Raw genomic sequence first — 7,245 nt, forward strand, 5'->3', positions numbered from 1 at the left:
CCTGGCCTGCTGGAGGCGAGACTCCTGTGGCGGTGGCGGTGCCGATACGCGTCATGTGCGCAAGCACGTTTCGGTGACGACAGGACAGCGACGTGCCGTGCAGCGAGGAGGAAGATGCCAACCGGCACCATGCGCCAGAAAATTTAAGAGAAAATTCCTTCAATGTCATTCAAACTTATACCAATCCCTTCAATGCCATCAGATTTTATAGCTTCCCTTTAATGCCATCAAATTTAAATTCTAATCTCTTAAATGTCATTGCCGTTAGTTTCAAGTTAACGCCGTTAGTTATATTTAAAGCAAATCCCTTCAATGCCATCAAAACCTATACCGATCCCTTCAATGCCACTAGAAATTGGTTCGATCTATTTGAGTTTTAAAAATTTCAGAATAGAAAATTTTTTGAATCCAAAAATTTTAAAACGCAAATATACCACATTGATTTTAAAATTTATCTCCATCTGTTATCATTAGTGTTTGTTGTTAGTTTGAAAAAATATTAGGAATCAAATAGACCGAACAGATATAGCGGAGTAATTTTTGGTGTTTACAAAAAATATGTACTAAAGTTTTTAAAAAGTGTGGAATTGGTCCATATTTTTTATTCTAGAATTTTTAAAATCCAAATAGGTCAAACCAATTTCTAGTGGCATTGAAGGGATTGATATAGATTTTGATGGCATTGGAGAGATTTGCTTTAAATAGAACTAACGGCGTTAACTTGAAACTAACGGCAATGACATTTAAGGGATTAGAATTTAAATTTGATGGCATTGAAGGGAAGCCATAAAATCTGATGGCATTGAAGGGATTAGTATAAGTTTGGATGGCATTGAAGAGATTTTCTCAAAATGTAATTCCGTCACATGCGCCGCGCGCAGCAACGTGTGTGCTGGGATAAAAAAAGATCGATATGCGTCAGCGTCTACAACTTGACGAAAGTGTTGTGCCTATGGTTGAAACCTTGATGGCTTAATTTGTTACTCACTTTGTTTGGTTTTTTTGGGTATAAACAAAACGACTCAGTCGCAGCCGCCTGCTGCTCAGATGATCAAAAGAGAGAAAGTAAACGGGAACCCACGGGAGTCAACTTCGTGTTTGCTCGACACAAATTTTAAAGGAGCCCAAATACGACTCGTTCCGATTATCTGTTCTTCGTTGGCTGGCTGCAGCGCCTAAAATTTCAGGTACACAGAAGGTAGCAAGAATAAGTCTCTTCGGTCTAATAGATTGTCAAACTCACTAATTAAATATGATTACGTGTAATTAATCATAACACACGGGCATTATATTAGTAAGTTCTAACATAGTATCTGAGGTCTGCGAGATTGAGGATCAAATCACTCATAAATTACTATTTTATTCGCTTATCCGCTTGAGCTGCTCGTCGGACCGCGCTGGAATACCCTCCTCCGCTCTAGGCTCTAGCCGCACGATGTCCTCGGTAGCTCCGGTCCTGCGAGGCGAAGGTTCGTGTTCAACCAATGAGACCTACACGGACACATGGGTGTGAACTAGCGTGTTTGATCAATATTTTTTTAATACATTTATATTCTTTTATAAAAAACACTTTTTAAGACAAATCACTATATATATATATAAACATTAGGTTTTAATATTAAATAATAAAACAGTTATTTGTAGTCAAAATTTTATAAATTTAACTTAAATCTTTTTCAAAACTATAACTAATAGTACATACTAGATCGAGGGGTAATCTGAATGGTTCTATTTTGCTTAGGCCTTGTTCATTTGTGTCAGATTACACCCGAAATCGTTTCAGCTAATTAAAATTTATATAAATTAAAGAAGCAATTTGGTTAAAAATCGTTCCGACCTACCAATCCATTATAAAGGAACAAAGCTTACTGAGTTAAGACTCCTCCGACCATTTCCTACCTACATCTCTCTATTACTACATCGTCTCAAGATATTCTCTACAAGTGGAATGAAAATTCAGCCAGCCAGCTAGACAGACGTGGAGTGGAGACGACGAGGAACAAGCAGAAGAGCGAGAAGGCCAGCAGAACTTGCTCCCCGTCCTCTCTCTCTCTCTCTCTCTCTCCTTCTACTGCCTTCTAGTTCCACCGCTGCGCTGAGTTCACTTTTACGCGAAACGTGGCACGAGCCCACGACGCCACCTAACGCGCGCGCCGTGTCCCCAAGGTCTGTCGGAGCGAGCTTTGAAACGGTAATGCACATCTATGCTGTCACTCTCAGCTCGCCGTACGTATGAACACCTTATAATCTTATATATCTATCGTCCCTGTGAACTCTGATGGAGGACAGCGTAGGCATACGCGCGCGTCCAGTTCGTTCCTACCTTTGAGGCTGGGCTGTCCCAGCGCGCTCTGGGCGGCGGCGAGCGCGGCGTTGCCGGAGCCGGTGAGCTGCATGAGCTCATCGGCCTTGTCGGCGGGGAAGTTGTCCATGACCACCACCTTGCCGCCGGCTGTAGAAGATGGTCAGCGCCGCTCTCCCGTCCTTCCTCTTCCTATATATATGTGCGCACGGATGAGGACTGAGTAAAGGTCACACTGAAGGCGGCGAGGCACGAACACACCTTTATTTTGCTGCTCGTCTTTCAGCGTGCCAGCCTGCTGCGGGAAGAACTCCAGCACTGTGCTCCTCTCCTCGGTCGCCTCCGCCGCCGCAGCAGCAGCCGGCATGAGGCCCATAGCTACGGCCGGCGCGAGACACCCGGTGGTGAGGGGAAAGCATTGCAACACGTGAAAGGCGAGCGGGTGACATGACGGGCCAGGGTGGCTAGCTTGTACAGATGTTGAAGCGGGCCTGAGCCTATTAAGACACGGCCCGATTAAGAACCACATGGTTAGAACTGATCAACTAACTATAGTCCTATTTGGAAAACAATCAAGTTTAGCTTTTTGGTTCTTAAGAAACCGAGAATCTAATTTCTATAAACTTAGGTATAAACTGGTATGTTTGGAACCACCTCAATTTCTATAAACCAATTTCTTAAAAATTAGTTCCAAATGTGCTTTATATCGTGTCATGCCATCTAGAAATGATAAAGGATTATGATTCAAATATTTATTCACGATTAATTTGAGTTCTTTATTAATTTTAGTTAAAAAATAGATAGAAATATTTTTCTATTTTCCTGTGCACCAGTGACTTACTTTTCCCTTCTCTTCTATGTGAGCAATTAAACAACCCCATGCATTTGCGCAAGGAGACTCCCCTCCTCTCCTCCTCCTCTTTCTCTCTCTCTCTCCATTCTTCACCAAATCCTCTCACAAATCCAAGGAGCCTCTCCATTTAGTGGGACTTCTCCAATTAGTTGTTCGCACGCTATCGCACACGTCACGTGAGTTGTTCGCGCACTGTCGTGTACAATCTTTCGCGTGCGTGTCCCGCGCACTTTTTCGCGCATCGTTAATCCGCTTCACATAGGATCTCTCATGTTGGTTAATTAATTAATTAATTATTGAACCAACAAATATCAGAGTAACGAATTAATCATAGATAAATGATTTAGTGGGCTCGGGTTGTTTCCCGAGTACCTCTCCGTAAAGACATATTCATTGAGAGACCACATTGGAAAACAGTGTAACCATGAGGGTGGTATGAGACGCCCTAAGCTGATTAATTAGAGGAATCTAGGGTGTAGTTTGCTTCATCGATGTGTCGTCAATGGGAGCTGGAGCATAGTGCTTGCTCTGCTAAGAGTGGGGTGCTGAGGTTCATTCAATTTGGTTTTGTTAGTCACACCCTTAGAGAGAAGTATTGTGCTTGTATGACTGGTGAAACCTAACGGGCGGCTACACACTAGGATAATCTTTGTAAAGGCTACATAGTGAAACCTTGCCGACTCACCTTGGGAGTGTTTGAGGGTTTGATCGACCCAAGGCAAAAAGAGATCACGACTCGTGGGTAAAGTGTGCGACCTTTGTAGATGGTTAGAAACCGATATATCAGTCGTGCTCACGGTTAAGAGCAGCCTTGGGACCCTCTTTGATTAGAGGTACTCTGGATACATTTATGTCGATGGTTTAATGATGATGGCTATACTTATTCTGGTATTTTCCTCTCTGAGGAGGTGCTTTTTGGGATATCAACTTGAGTTCTATGATACAATTTGGCTTCTACTAATAATAAATATCTGATGAACTAAAAGCAACCGCTTTAAGCTTAGCTCCATATACAGCTAGTCCACCTTGGTCAAAAGGGCATTTGTTGAGTACGTTGATGTGTACTCACCCTTGCTTAAATAGAAGACACCATGTTGTACACATTGCAACCCCTTCTCTAGAGAAGACGAAGGTCATGTAGAGGATTTCCAGGAGTTTCAGGACTTCGAAGAGTTCTAAACTAGATTAGCAACAAACCCCCAGTCAGCTGTCTGTGAAAGCCTTATCTTTACTGTGTTTCGCTTTAGCACTTTGATTATGGTTTAAGTTAATGACTATGTGGACGTCTCTGATATCATGATCTAATAAAGTAATTCTTCTTCATGTTATTATTCGAGCATTATATGATGATGTACAGTTATGTAATCGTTGTGTACATGAATTTATGATCCTGACATTTACATGGTTCGCATTCGGCTATCTTCCGAAACCGGGTGTGATATTTGTATAAATTAAAACCATGCGCTCTAACTCTATGCATGCGAACTACAAGATCCGCTAAGGGTGACATCATCTTTTTCCTTTTGGATACGAGAAGCGCACGCCGCTTGACTTCTTCCTCATTTCCCTATTGCTCCGATTGCGCTAAAGAACTTCGATTGACTAACGGATCCGAAGCTTCTCCGATCTTCGGTGACGTGACGAAGGTTGGTCTAAAAGTGAGTTACAAAACAATTTAATATTAAAACTTGTTAGTTTAAGAACCTTCGATACTAAAGGTATGTTTGGTTCTATGCCTAGGATGCCATGCCTAAGCTTAGTTAGCTGCCACATTTGTGGCTTGCCCAACCTGCCTTAGCTTAGCTTATGTTTGGTTCATGTGTTCACCTAAGATTAGGCTTGACTTTAAAAAGTGTGACACTTGTTTGGATTGTTGCCACGCCTAAACTTAGGCATACATGTCAATGTGTGGCAGCTGTTTGGTTGTTCACCAAACTCCATTCACGCCACATAAACTAAACAGGTGCATCACATGAACACATATATACGAATATAAGAATCTTACACCACTTTAAATATCATGCGCATGATAAGCTAATAATCAGTTCATAATAGCTCCACAACATGTTCATTACAGGTGATTAATAGGTAATAGGTCTAAAATAGATTCGAAACAGTCTGAGTTAGTTGCTATTACACACATACACAAATATGTATATATAATGGTGCTAAACATTCAGCTATGAGCAGCACCATCCATCTCCTTAAGCCTTATTGATCAGCTTAGAAGACGTGCAAAAGAATCAGGCATCACCACCACCATATACATCACCTGGCCACTGAGCAAAATAATAGGCAACCACCTAAGGAATTCATAGCAAAACAGGCAGCCAACAACACCACCCTTCCATCTGAAAGGGAAATATGCCCTTGGGTAATTTCTATAATGTTTTGGTGATTAAGTGCCCAACATGTTTAATTAAGTTCACATGTGCCAAGTAAAGTGAGAAGTGCAAATCAAAGATAAAGGTACATTTCTAGACTTAGTACATTGTTTTGAGTACTAACATATTTTGTCTAAGTGCTAGAAATAGGGAGAAAAGAAATGGAAAAAGACTTGGCTCTGTGCAGCCAACTTCAGCTCGGCTTGGCACACTGGACTGTCCGGTGGTGCACCGGACAGTGTCCGGTGCGCCAGGCTGGTCCGCGTGAACAGGCCGCTCTCGGGACTCGACGACGGCGTACGATTATAATTCACCGGACTATCCGGTGGTGCACCGGACTGTCCGGTGAGTCGTCCGCATCGAACTCATCGCTCTCGGGAAACGGAAAGGCGACGTGGCTATAATTCACCGGACTGTCCGGTGGTGCACCGGACTGTCCAGTGAGCCAATGGTCGCCAGCGCAACGGTCGGCCGCGCAATCTGTGGGCGACGTGTGGCCCGCAGTAACGGTCGGTTGGGCACACCGGACTGTCCGGTGTGCACCGAATAGTGTCCGGTGCGCCAACCGATCTCGAGTACCAACGGTCGGATGCGCCAGAAAAGGAAGGAGATCGCGCACCGGACAGCTACAGGGACTGTCCGGTGGTGCACCGGACTGTCCGATGCACCACCCGACAGAAGACAAGTTTGGCCTTCCAAGTTGGCCTCCAACGGCTCCTAGCTGCCTTGGGGCTATAAAAGAAACCCCTAGGCGCATGGAGGAGTAACCCAAGCATTCACTAAGCATCCTAAGACTCCAACTTCACGCATTTGATTCTTTGTGTTAGCGTTTTGAGCTCCATTTGAGGTGTGAACTCCGTGTGTTGCAATTCGAGCTCAAGTCGTGACTTGTGTGCATGGTTGTGCTGCGTATTTGAGTCTTGTGTGTGTTGCTCTTCCCAACCTTACTCTTGTGCGTTCTTTGTGATCAATCTTGTAAGGGCGAGAGGATCCAACTTGTGGAGATTCCTCGCAAACAGAAAGAAGACTATAAGCAAGAAAGTCGTGGTATTCAAGTTGATCATTGGATCACTTGAAAGGGGTTGAGTGCAACGCTCGTCCATTGGGACGTCACAACGTGGAAGTAGGCAAGTGTTACTTGGCCGAACCACGGGATAAAATCGCGTGTCTCTTGTGTTGCTCCTCTCTGTGATTATTTGTGTTCGCAAGAGCTCGCTTCAAGCTACTTAGCCGTACTAACACTTATAACTAAGTTTTGTGGCTATTAGTGTTTTATTTTTACAGGATCACCTATTCACCTCCCCTCTAGGTGCTCTCAATTAGTATCAGAGCCGTTCTCTTCACATAAGGGACTAATCACCCGAAGAGATGGATCCTAAAGGAAAGGGGATGGTGGTCAACGACAAAGAAAAAGAGTCCTTCCTCAACAACCCTAGAGACGATAAGCCAACTGACTCTAGCTCGAGTCACAAGAAGAAGGACGGGAAGAAGAAGAGGCGCATCAAGAAGATCGTCTACTACGACAACGATGCATCTTCTTCTTCACCAAGAGACGACGACGATGACAATTCTTCATCAAAGAAAAAGACGGTTAATCAAAACTATTCCTTTGATTATTCCCGCATGACGTACAATTTGGATGCACATTTACTTTATATTCCTCTAGGAAAACCTCCACACTTTGATGGAGAGGACTAGTCATTTTG

At 43.5% G+C, this 7,245-nt stretch overlaps 1 pseudogene; it reads right to left on the minus strand.

Annotated features, from left to right (window-relative positions):
- Positions 1-1,359: 1,359 nt before the first annotated feature.
- On the minus strand, positions 1,360-2,831 carry LOC109942667 (protein TIFY 11b-like; annotated as a pseudogene).
- Between the last annotated feature and the right edge of the window lie 4,414 nt (positions 2,832-7,245).

This window comes from Zea mays, chromosome 9 (genome assembly GCF_902167145.1).
Source record: "Zea mays cultivar B73 chromosome 9, Zm-B73-REFERENCE-NAM-5.0, whole genome shotgun sequence".
Classification (NCBI taxonomy): Eukaryota; Viridiplantae; Streptophyta; class Magnoliopsida; order Poales; family Poaceae; genus Zea; species Zea mays.